Below are 13,501 nucleotides of genomic sequence, written 5' to 3'. Positions count from 1 at the left end.
GAATTATATACAATTTTAGGAAGTAAGAATTTTGGCAAAAATAGATAATAGAGTTCATGAATTGCCATTTTAAATAGATTGGTCAGGGTAAGTCTTGCAGAGAAAGTGAGACTTTATCAAAGGTTTAATGAAGATGAGCGGCTTATACATGAAGATATCTGAAAGAAATACCTACTACTAGAGTCCAAAAGCAAGACGGTGCCTAGCCTACAAGAGGGAAACAAATAGGTCAGTGTGGTGTTGGTACAGTGGGCGAGGGGGAGAGTGGTAGAACATGAGCTCAAACAGATCATGGGGAGGCTAGTTGTGGAGTCCTTGTGTGTTATTGTATGGATTTTTACTTTACTCTGAGTGAGATGCAGAACCATTGGAGGATTTCAAAGGAAAGAGAAAACACAACTAGACTTATGTGTTAAAAGGATTACTATGTCTGTTCCGTTAAGTACACAGAGTAATGGGACAATATTGGAAGCAGAGAAACAGGAATTTATTGCAATAAACTCACTGAGAGATGGTGATGAGTGGAAATCACCAAGATAATTATTGTGAGCTCATAAGAAGTAATATGATTGTGAAGGCAGACCAAGCAGAATTTCCTGGAAGACTGGATTTAAGATGTGAAGAAAAGTGATCATCTATTAAACTTGAACAATTAGGAAATGAGTTGCCATCATTTAAGAGGGGTAGCTTATTTATGGTATGTATTTGGGAGGTAAAAGCAATAATTCAGCTTGGATATGAAACATCGATGTTTATTAGACTTCCAGGTGGTGATGTTGAGGAGTGAGATGGATAGTCTAGTCTGAGCTAGAAATGCAAATCTGGAAGTCGCAGACATTTGGGCAGTTTTTCTAAGATATCACAAAAGGAGTTTTGTATTATGGCAGAGAGGAGAGTAAAGGACTGAATCCTGGGACCCTTCGCTATTAAGGGTTTGGGGAGAAAATGAAAAGAAAATGTAACTGAGAAGGAGTGATCAGTGAGGAAGGAACAAAACATTGTGAATATGGTATATTGGAAATCAAGGGAAGGAAGAAAGAGGTTGTTCAATAACATGATAAAGTGTGTCCAAGATTTCAAGTAAGATGAGTATAAAATTAAATATTAGATGTAACAATGATGAAGAGTGGAATGGAGGGGACAAATGCTTGATTGGAGGGGGTTTATGAGAGTTAGAAGAGAGAAATTGGAGACAAATGGATGAAGGTAGTCTTTTCAAGGAATTTTCCTGCAGAAAGGAATAGAGGAGTGAGAAATGACATGTAGAAAAGTAGGAAATAACAGCTTATTAATCTTTATAGATTGGAGAAATAGCAGTATATTTCTTTTTTGAAGGTAATGCCAGAATATAGAGGTGGAAATTAGCAAAGCAGGAGAGATGGAAGAATCCTTGGAGCCACTTCTTTAAGTAACTGAGAGGGGAAAAAATTCTAGCCCGTAAGTGGGTATGTTGGCTCCATAGAGAGCACAGATGGTTCACTATAGTAACAGGGAAAAGGTAGGTAATATGGGTGCAGATGGTAGAGGGCTGGTAAATGTACTTGTGGGAGTTTGTGGAGGTTTTGCTTCTGATTGCTTCATTTTTCTCTGTGAAGTAGGGAAAGTTCATAAGCAGAGAGGGAACATGTGGGAAGTTTTGTTAAAGGTTTTAGGGCAGAGAAGAAGAGGTAAAATAGTTATCTAGAGGACTGGTAGAATAAATCATTAGAGAAAGGTTGCTGTAATTATTGCGTTCAGCATTGAGAGACCATTTCATGATCCTGGTAATGAGTTAAAGTGGGACTGGTGAACATGATTAATTTTTTTGTTTTACAGCCACATTCAGTTGCATGTGTGTGGGTTTGGAGTGGGTTGAATTATATTTAATCAATGTTGCGAATTTAGCAACTGCACACAATGAAGCAAGAGTCTATTTGAGGGTGTAGAGACTGAGGGCAATTGCAAAGAAGTGATTGCAATGATTGACATGAAATTTAAGCTGGGTAAGGAGAGCTGTCAAGATAGTAAAAAAGGTAGTGAGGTTCATGAATTAAATATTCTGCTGGGCAGGGGTTATGGAATTAAGGTGTTAGAGGAAGGCAGCAGGAAATACATGGATTTGTTGTCATGAGTAAGGTGTACCACATTAAATTATCTATGGATGAATTCCCATTATTGACATAGAAAAATTATAGGCCATGATCATGGGAATGTGTGCTTGAAACTGAGTGATGGGCAAAATCATTGAAGGAGAGTTCACGGAACGGAGAGGCCAGAGTTGATCCTCTGCGCATTCTTCAGAGGCACCGCTATTTAAGATAGGGCTCATATTAGAAAAGGGTCAACAACGCAAAAACTGAACTCATTGTGAAATTAGAATGAATTTTTCAGTCTACCAATAGACTAGCAGGTGATACAGTCTTAATATTTCATACAATTTTAGTTTTAGGATGTTGCAAATATTCTTTCTCTTTTAAAATTAAGCTTTTCTTTCTTCTATTTTTCGCTTTTACTTGCCTTTTAAACTTTTGACAGAATAAATAACTTACCAAGTTAATTGTTTCGCTTTACTCCACATATATTTTAGCAATAATGGATTTTTTTTTTCTTTTGATGTCTGAGTACATTCTCCAAGATTATGTGGCTCTTTGGGTGACAAAGATTCTGAGGACTGAATGCTTGTGGATATTTCCGCTGTGTACTCAGAGTTGAATGGTGATTTGAAATGCAGAACTTCAGAATTAATTCGTTTATTTCTTGAATCCTTTAAAATGTCCAATTTATTATCTTCCTACATCTAACATGGTGTTTAAAATTCCAGTGTAAGTCTAGATTTTGTTCTTCTGTAGTTGATGCGTGTTTTCTCTTTAAACTTCTCTTTATACTTGTCTGTCATATTCTCTAAGTGTTTTATAATGTGTCTAGTTAGGGTTTTAACTTCTCTTTCCTGTTTGGCTCAGTCTACTCTCATGTCACAGTACCTCTTCATTTATTTTATATTTATATATTTTTAACTAATTTTCTCTCTGTGTTGTTTGCTTGGTAATTTCTCCAGTTCTATTTTCTAAGTTACTAATTCTGTATTCAGTTATGTATTTCTTTTCTGCCCTTTAATTAACCTATTCATTTTCCATTTCAAAATAATATTAGTAATTCTACATCTTGTATTTCAAATCTACCTTGCTATTTTCTAGTTCTGAATTACCTGTTCATATTTTAATTCCCCCTTTTCATTTCACTCAATTATATCTATATAAATGTATTTATTTCATATGCCTTCTGATACTATCAATATCTGAAATACTCATGGATTTAATTCAGTCATTTATTCTGAGTTTTGATTATTCTTTTATTTTTCTAGGCACATTTATTTTTTTCAGGGATCTGTCCTCAATTTTGAGTGACCTGATGAAGCTGAGTCCGAGTTGTGTTCCTCCAGAGATATTGTGTGGTTGCTTCTGCAAAGTGGTTTGGGGGCTGCTAACTTGGGGCCATTTTTAAATGACTTCTGAATTTGTGGTTTGGTGAGCACAGAGCTAATGCACATTCAAACCCTAAATGTGTAGAGGACACGGCTGTGGTTACAAATTCCCACAGGTGTCTACCTTTATATTCCATCCAGATGCTTAAGCAAGAAAGCAAGATTTTGCAGGAGAAAAGATACTTTTTGACCTTTTTCATTGTGTGTTGAAAGCATTGGAATGGGTGGTGATGCCTATTCCAACTACCCTGCTAGTACAGGCCCATAGCGTTTCCTCAGCAAACATCTTCTGGGAAGCTGGACCTCATGTGGAGGTTGTACTCACTAGTTTTTCCTTTCTTTCTCCTCTGTGTTTGTATTTGGGTAGAGAAAGAGAGAGACTGCAGTATTTATCCAGCATTTTCAGGTGTCCTATAGCTGGAGAACTTTGCAGAATATATAGGTTGCACTTTCTCTGAGGTCTGTAAATTCATACCGACAGACAGCTCTTAGTTTTGGGGATGAGAAGTTGATATCTATGCTGATTTTTCCCTTTTATACATACACATTTCTCTCTGTGTAGTTATATTTTTTCTCTCTTTATCATTTGAGTTCATAAATACCAGCAAAGATCCAAATGGATTTTTTTGGGGGGGAATTAATATATCTGACACTCAAACTTTTTAATCTGAAAAACTATCTTTGTCACACTGGGGCCTTTATTATTTTATTATTTCTTCTTTCATTTGTTATTCCTTCTCTACCTGGTAAAGGATGCCCTTCAAGAACTGCTCATTTTTGAGGTAGTTTCTTAATTTTTATTCAATAAGTTTTCTTCATCAGGAACTGTTCATTTATGGTTTTTATATCTTCTGGATTAATCCTTTTAAAAAATCTTTTTCTTTTGCCTTAAGAACTACTCTTCAGTTAACCATTATTTTGAATTTTAGTTGTGTCCATTTTATTTTCCCATTGCCTCTGCTTGTGAAATTTTCACAACATCTTTTAGAAGATAATTTTGTGTGATATATTCTTCTGAATCTTCCAAAAGGTATTCCCCTCCTGGATCCTGCATTGTTTACCCCCAGGTCCCTGGGTTCTAATTTGCTATGGCTGTTATTTTAATTATTAAACCTAATCTCCCTTTGTTTATCTTGGTGTCCAATTTGGTCCCTTTGAAGAGGACAGCAGGACCTTTTAATGAAAAAGACCATTTAGTAGGAGAAGTGATGGGAATTAGGTATGGAAGAGTCAGAATTAAACTGAATTCTGTCCCCTTCTGCAAGATGCACGACAGCTCTGTTTTCTTGGTAGAGCTGTACCTGGGTCCCTGGATGCCTGGATCCTTCAAACATGCTTGCAGGGAGCACAGAGAGAGAAGTACCCTTCTCACTTTTCAATTAGCTGCTTTCTGAGATGATAATTGAATACATTTTTCTTAAGTGGTATGATATGGATATGATATTTCTGCAAGGTTTGGCAATTTATATGTCTGGCTATAGAGTGACAAGTTGTAGAAATGGTTATTTTTTTAACAAATCAATTTTATTGATACATATTAATAAAACATAAACCCATCCAAAGTTGTAGTAGTTTGGCATTATGAATTTCAAAATTGGTAATTGGATTATGTTTGTAAACTGGTCTGTCAGAGGTATCACTTTTTTTTTTAAAGTGTCTCTGAGTATTTTTTTAATGATTTATTTATTTATTTATTTCTCTCCCCTCCCCGCCCCCCGTTGTCTGTTCTCTGTGTCTATTTTCTGCGTCTTCTTCTTTGTCCGCTTCTGTTATTGTCAGCAGCATGGGAATCTGTGTCTCTTTTTGTTGCGTTATCTTGTTGTGTCAGTTCTCTGTGTGTGTGGCGCCATTTCTGAGCAGGTTGCACTTTCTTTCGCGCTGGGTGGCTCTCCTTATGGGGCGCACTCCTTGCCCGTGGGGCTCCCCCACGTGGGGGACACCCCTGCGTGGCACGGCACTCCTTGCGTGCATCAGCACTGCGCATGGGCCAGCTCACACGGGTCAAAGAGGCCTGGGGTTTGAACCACAGACTTCCCATGTAATAGACAGATGCCCTAACTACTGGGCCAAATCTGCTTCCCAGAGGTATCACTTTTAACTGATTAAGTTATGATTAGGACTTTGATTGGGCCATATTAGTAGGACATTGAGTCCCCATGGGGACTCACAGAGAAAAAACATGGCAAAGGATGGAGCTGGGAGTTTTGAGCTGTAGCCTGGGAAGTGAACACACAGGAGAAGAACACAGAGAAATAGAGATGGCTGCTGAGACATCCCTGGGGAGAGAAGCCCTGGGGAGAGACAGAACTGTTCTCCTGAGAGTTTACAGCTGGCCTTGTGGAGAAAACAGAGGCACTGAGTCTGGAAAGAAATGAACCTGGGGAAAAGTGGAACCCAGAAAGCCTGAACCCTGGCAGATGTTGGCAGCCATCTTGCTTCAACACGTGGCAAAAGACTTGGTGAGGAAAGTCACTTATGCTTTATGCCCTGGTAACTGTAAGCTCCTGCCCCAAATATATACCCTTTATAAAAGCCAACAGATTTCTGATATTTTGCATTAGCACCCCTTTGACTGACTAATACAAAAGTGGACAATCAATGGTATTCAGTATGATCATATAGTTGTTCATCCATCAATCATTTTTAGAGCATTTCCATTTTCCAGTAATAATAAAAATAAAAAACAAAAATGAAACAAGCAAACAAATAAAACTCATCACCTCTCACTCTGCTTCCCCTTACTGTACATTGCTGCTATTCTGTTTCCTTCTCTCTAGTTTATTTGTATTTATATTTTGTAAAAACAGTCATATATGCAATATCTCCCATATTTATATTTTACATGAGGTTTTACTATGCTATACAGTCCCTTGTTACATGTTTTAGCTTCCTTCTATTAACATACATGTCCTTAGGCTTTCCTTTTTATCTGCTTTCACACCATATAATAGCTCTGCTAGTCACAAACACCATAATGTGTACTCACCATTCTCATTCATTTCCAAAGATTTTCAACTGCTTGTGTTTTTAAAGCTCATAAGTTTCTTTTATTCAGGAACCAAACAGATTCTCTTCAAAAAAAGCTATTTTGTATTATGTATAAGGCCAAGGTAAATTCTAGTAGGACACACAATGCCAGAGATGTTTGTTAATTTCACAGAGATGATAGTGAGAAATTCTTAAAGTCTGAAGGTCAACCAATACAATGTTTCATGTTTTATTTTTTTAGAATTTTTATTATATAGAGTAAAGGTAAAATAGCCAAACTTATTACCAAACTAATTGCTTACTTGCAAAATAAGTTTTGTTTATCTGATTTGTTATTTTTAAGTGCACAGGTGGTAAAAATCATGGGAAAGGGAAGGTAAGCATATAGATGGTGGAATGAAAAAAAGCAATATGCTGCTTTGCTAGGACGCTGTCAGCCACATTTACAATCCAATTTTTCCTCTATTAAACACATTTAGCATAAATAATCTTCTGCATTCTCTTTTGCTGGCCCACATGAAAGTTCTGACTGTTGGTTTGTGCCTTTCTTAATGGTAGACAACAATGACAACCCTATGTTTCTGTAGGTGTATGTGTATACAAAACAAAACAAAAACAAGAAGAAACATCAGTTTTGTCCTCAGGATGTGAGAGGGTTGTAGGCACTGACTGCTGTTCTGTCACCATCATTTCCATTCCTTAACAGTTGGAGAATCAGAGTTTATACCAACAAATTCTGTTTAACTGGCACATGCAATCTTAAAAATTAAAATGGAAAGAATGTGAAGAAGTTATTTACAACTCCAGAGAACCTAAAACTTAGTAAGACCTAGATTGTGTTTTGGGCTTAAATTAAATCAATACATAAATACATATAAACACACATAATACAGGCATATACATATACTGTCAATGAAAAACCTGCACCAGACAATGTGAGTTCATTGAGAGGTTGCTACAGCAGGGCAAAGAGCATAGAACTAAACTCTGTGAAAACAAAAGACAGCCTGCTTTTTAAGACCTGGGAGTGGGTTAGAGGAAAAGGCCCGCAGGATGCTATGGCGGGTAGATTACTGGGATGGATGAGGGAAATACTGAGGTTGCAATTAGAACCACCTGGTTCAGAAGGTTTTCCTTTGCAGCAATGAGGCTACCTGAAGTCTGTAAGGTCTGGGAGAGAAGAGGGACGGGAATAAGGCACTCCCACTTAGGTGCTTGCAGGTGCCTGGAGAGCTGCAGTGAGGGCAGGAAAGGAAACATAGGTTGGAGGTGAGTTTGTTATTGAATAGTTAGGGTCTTTAATTGCTTATTTCCCTTGTTTCCCTGCAGTCCAAGTTCTTTTTCTCTACAGTCCCACAAATGCAAGACTGGTTTCAAGATAGTCCGGTTGGGGGAGTGTGTGGTAGGAGCAAGCAAGGAGTAAAGCTTGGTCAAGAGAAGGAAATAAGGAACACAGTCTTTTTTAATACACATATATTCATACAGACTATCTATCCCACCTTTGTTCCTTAAGGAGGTGCTGGTTGGAAGATGGCATTTCTTAATAGCTTTACTTTCATTGTAAACATAGTTATTCCCTCATTCCTCCTCATATACTACACATTGATTTGAAAACAGGTTCTTAAATTCACAATGATTATAAAATAGGATAAAATGAATATTATTGCTTATAATTTAAAACTTTAGTAACTTGGGTGCATGAAGATAATTTGTTCCACAATATTTGGAATCATTAAATACAAAATACAACACTTATCATGTTCATAGCTAATAAATGCCCATCTGACCAATGGGCTCATCAAGCTTGCTTGATGTAGAATTGTTTTCCAGTTTTCTTGGCTTCGTAACAAACTACATACAAAATTTAGTGGCCTAAAATAACAATCCTATTATTAAATGTCATTATTTTGGGGCTCAAAAAATAGGGCAATTTTTTGATCCAGCATATCATTGACTGGGGTCAGTATTATTTAGCTTCTGGTCTGGAATATTCAAGGTTTCACTCATATGTCTGCAACCTCAGTAGGGATGACTGGAAAGTTGGGCTCAGTTGCCGCACCCCTTTATTTTTGTCCCACGTATTTTCAGAGTCTTTCATGTGGTCTCTCTATCACGGAACTTGGATTACTTCCATGACCAGAATATACCAAGAAGGCCTTGTTTCATTTTCACCATTCTACAAATTGCCATAACTGAAGGCATACAAGGGTTTGGATTATTTAACATTTGTACCCACTCAACTGATAAAAGAATTATGAGAATTAGAACACTGCACCAGAGGTTTACATATAAATCTTCCAAATAATTAATGTGCCTGAAACGTTTCTGTATAAAAACCCAATAGCTCGTATTGATTGCTATATCTATAGTGTGTCCATTACAATACCAGGTATGAGACACTGGATTCACTTCACAACTAATTTCTAGTGGAAACTTTTTGTGCCCTGTTCAATCAAATTGTCCTCAGAAAAGAAGTGACTTCCTCTCATTGAGTCTATGGACTTTGGTCTAAGAGACAGAGCTGTGAGTGTACAATTAAATGCATTCCTTAAAATAGTTATTGAATGATTCTCTTGAGTTTTGATGGAGCTGGGAATGTAATGATTACAAAAGAAGGTGAAGAATCATCATACAGGCAAAACTGATCACTAACTTAGAGATTAGTCCAAGATAGCTTATATAATAATAATACTTGAACATTTTCTTTTTGTGCTGCGTAATTGCTTATTTTTCTTGTCTTAGAAAGATTTAGCAGCATAAGGATAGGTGTTCAGGTCAAGAACTGATTTTTCTTATGGACATATAATTATATCACTTTCTTAAGTTGCTTTAACAGTGGATTCTTTTCCAAGTGCCCATATACCTCATAATAAACTTATTAAAAAAAAAAAAAAACACCCTTTTTTTTGAGGTACCAAGGATTAAGTCCAGGACCTAGGAAGCAGTTGATCAAATGACTGAGCTATACCTGCTCCCCTCAAAAGAAACTTTTGATAGATATATTCTATTTCTGATTCATAGACAAGAAAGGCACAAAGAGGGCAAGCTCCCTGCTTAATTTCACAAAAGTAGGCTACAAATATATCGAGAATAAAATCACAAGAGATAGGAATTTATGAACTCATCCTTTTGAGTCTGCATTTTGCTGTTCACATAATAGATTCTGGTATAACTTTTGACACATATTTAGATAAATGGAAATTCATGTAGATCTGGTTAGGAAAGCATCTTTCCTCCTTACGTTCCAGAGTAAATCATTCAAATTGTTGACCAAGGAACCCAATCAGAGTTGAAACCCTGTAGCCCACACAGATACATTCAAAATGTCTCAGTTTGGATCAGGTCAGGAAACTCAAGTCCACTTCAATTAGTTCAATAGACGGAATAAACAAAACTAGAAACTAAGGTGGGTCCATATCTTAAGAGTCACTGCATTTTCAGAGTTCAATATATAGATAAAGACTTGATCTAGTAGCTATAACTTAGAACCTTATCCAACAGTTTACCTTTGTTGATTGGTACTTCCAGATGAAGAGAGCAAGAAGTTTTAGCCTGTAAGCCATCTTCCACCATCTTCCAAATGATTATTAAACTGGCATACATGACTCTGGAGACCAGAATTATGAGGTGAAGAATAACAACCAAAGCTCCAAATCTGGAATTACAATGCCCGAACAGGACCATGACATAAGAGTGTGGTTGGTTTGAGAAAGGAAGAGGCTGACTGGAAACAATGAAAAGAATTTAAATTGAAAGGTCATAGCTGAAATTGTATTAAATGCCTTGATTAAAGAAGGAGTAGCTCTGGCCTCATGTCAAGGAATGCATGGAACAAGGTAACAACGTTGTTGAATGCTTGCTTTCTCTGTATAGTTAGGAACTTCCTTCTTCACCCTGCTTAGACAGGTATTCCCTATGGGAAATACATTGTGCTGTATTAACGTTTTTCTATGTATTTTGTGCTAAAGAATTTGTCCTTCTTAAAAGGACATAGAATCCAGCACATTTTCTCTCTGTGTATAAACCTCAAAATTTTCCCAACAACCTGTAATGTAGACAAGGCATCTTCATCATACCAGGGAAGCTATTTCTCTGAGTTGTTTTCTGGAAGATCTATGACAGTACCACAGTCCAGTTCCTCCTCTAATATTTCTTTAGTTGTTCTACTTGCATCCAATGACTACTAGCATTTAAATCATGGCATTTGAAGTTGATAGCTGGAAGAAAGGGAGTTTAGAAGAGGCACTTAAATGGTGCAGTCTTGTAGTTAATTTGAACTAAGATAACAAAGAAATGATGTTTTAACCTATCAAGGAAAAAATTTACTTCCTATTAAAAGAACAACAGAATGACAAAGTCAGACCAGCATGGATTCATAAAATACAGGCTTCAAAATAGCAAAAGTCTGCCTGAAAATGGTGCTAACATCAGTTTTCCGGGAGTAGGAAAATTCTAAAAGAATCAGTTGCTGGACTGAGATGAGAACCAACAAGAAGCCACACGATCAGCCTCTCAATACATAGGTGTTAAATGAACGAAAAACGTGATACAAATCATGTCTACTTGCCAAACTCTCACTTTAAAGTTTTATTAGAGTTTCCCAGATAATATCATTCTTTAAGTTCTCATAATTATATATCAGTTAAATTCATTATGCAGCACAATACCACCCAACCCCAATAACCCACTTTGTTCAAATTCTTTTACATCTAAAACTTGGGTCACTGATTAGACAAGAGGCTTTGCTTTTTTTTTTTTTAAAGGGAGAAGGGAAAATTGGAGAGGATTATTCTATTGTTTTTCTAAAGTGAAAAGATCAATTGGCTGTAAGTACTTTTGCCTTATATTACTAGTTTTAGTTTTTAACCTGAAAACATATCAAAAGACATTTGGAGAAGACCTATACTAGATTCTATTGAGTCATATGTTTTGGAGAAAGTTTGGATGTTGGCTGACATATCAATCAACTTTGAGTAGCAGGGGATTAATTTTGCATGTGGTATTTGAAAATAACCCCAAAGACCAATTCTAAATTCATACCTGAAGCCTGCATTTTATGTCCTATAATAAACATTTGACAAGTAAAAGAAGAGGTTAGAGAAAGAGTATCTGTAAGGAAACTTGTGATTAAATGTTTTGGCTCTTAGGAGAGTTAGAGATTGATAGAGTGAGTGAGAGGCCATCTTTAGGAATTGTGTTCAGCTCTATGCAAAATGCATTGATTAGGACATTGATGAGTTAGAATTCCAGGAAGAGTGACCCAGAGTTAGTGTGAAGGTACATACGACAGTGTCATTTAGAGTATTTAAGTAAGTGGGATGTTTATATTCTGGAAGAGATAAATAAGATGGCACATGAGAGAGTACTTGAGTTTGATCTTCCTGCCATATTGATCTTCTAATCTAATAGATGGCATTGAAGTCACAGTAAACACTGGAGTTGTTGCACTTTACGGTGGTGTCCTTAGTAGAAAAAGCAATGGAGTCAAAGATCTCTACCTTCTGCTTATTATCTACATGTGTTATTTAATCTCTTGTGGAGGACTGTGTGTCATATACTTATGAAACTCTCTCCTTTACATGGGCATTTGAAGCTAGAAGAAGACTGTTCACAAAGGGAACAAACCAGGAAAAACTTGTTTCAGAGACATGATATTGATGAGGGTTAACAGGGTATTTTCCTAGAGTTTTTATGACAGCACACCAAGACAGGATCCAGCCAGAAATTTGTGACTAATGTGCTATGTAAAATTTGAATATAATTTTGGCCAATGACAGTTGTGTGATTTGTGCTCTGGTGCCTTAAATTGTTACGAGTGGCAACAGCCAGCCATGATTTGGGCATTCAGTATTCTATGTAACTAGTCCTTAAGGACAAGGCTTCCAAAACAAATTCCACTTTGTAATGACCTTTTTTTACCTTGGTCAGCTGATTATTCCTAAAGTAGTAGGTGTTAATAGTGCCAGGCTAGTTTAACACACAAGAACCAGTTTTTAAATTTTCACAAATTTTTCAAACCAGTTTAAATGTACGGCCAGCATTAAAAATTAAATTGCATAAGTTTACATTTAATAAATTATTTTTAAAGAGATAAATACATGAACTCATCACATCCTAATTATTCTACCATATTTTAACTTTATTCTCCTGAGGTTAATCTATTGTATCTGTTTGGTATAAATATAATATAATGGTATACTACTGTACACTTTTTCCCACATTTCAGCGACATCATGCTGGTTACATAAAATTGTCCATGTTGGGAATACTTATGCCACAGAAATTGGTAAATGCTACAAAATGGTGTCTTTATTCTTTCTTCCTCCTTCCTTTCTCTTTTCTTCTCTCTTTATTTCTCTCTCTTCCTCCCTCTCTCTTTATTGAAGAGGAGATTGTTAAATAATTACCATCATACCACATGATCTGAGAAATTGTGGTGCTTTTAATAGTACACGAGGCCCCAGATCATGAATTCCAGGCAAGTTTATTTTCAGGAGTAAGCAACTCAGCCCAGTCCATTCTCAAGTAGATCAGGGGATATCAGCAATTTAGTGGAAAGGTCTGAAGATCAATTTTCTAGGAAACCTGAAGGCCACAATATATGTATTTGGTCCATACCAGGGCTGAGAACCACGGAAGGAAATGTTGCATTTCTTTTTGACAAGTCAAGAAATAACCTTTAATTATAAAATATTTTTTCTACATAGAGCAATCCACAAACTTTGTCCCTTTTCCCTTTCAATGTTTTTATTTTCCTCCATCAAAATGACCTTGTTTTCCTTGAGTGAAATCATTTTCTCTAAGATTCAGATGGAACACAAATCGGCTTGTGGGGGGAAGATTTCCATACAATTACCACTGGTTCAATGTCGATCTATGAAAGCGCCTTTTCTTTTACTCCTCCGCTCTTCCCTGCAAACTTTCACTGCAGACAATAACTCCGTCCTAATGGAGAAATTAATGAAAGCACCAATGTATAAAGAAGTAACACAACTACGGTTCAACAACAGGGGTCTTTATTGACAGCTTCATAATCAAGTACAGGACACATTG

This window comes from Dasypus novemcinctus, chromosome 17, assembly GCF_030445035.2.
Source record: "Dasypus novemcinctus isolate mDasNov1 chromosome 17, mDasNov1.1.hap2, whole genome shotgun sequence".
Lineage (NCBI taxonomy): Eukaryota > Metazoa > Chordata > Mammalia > Cingulata > Dasypodidae > Dasypus > Dasypus novemcinctus.
This window is presented reverse-complemented; position numbering follows the sequence as displayed.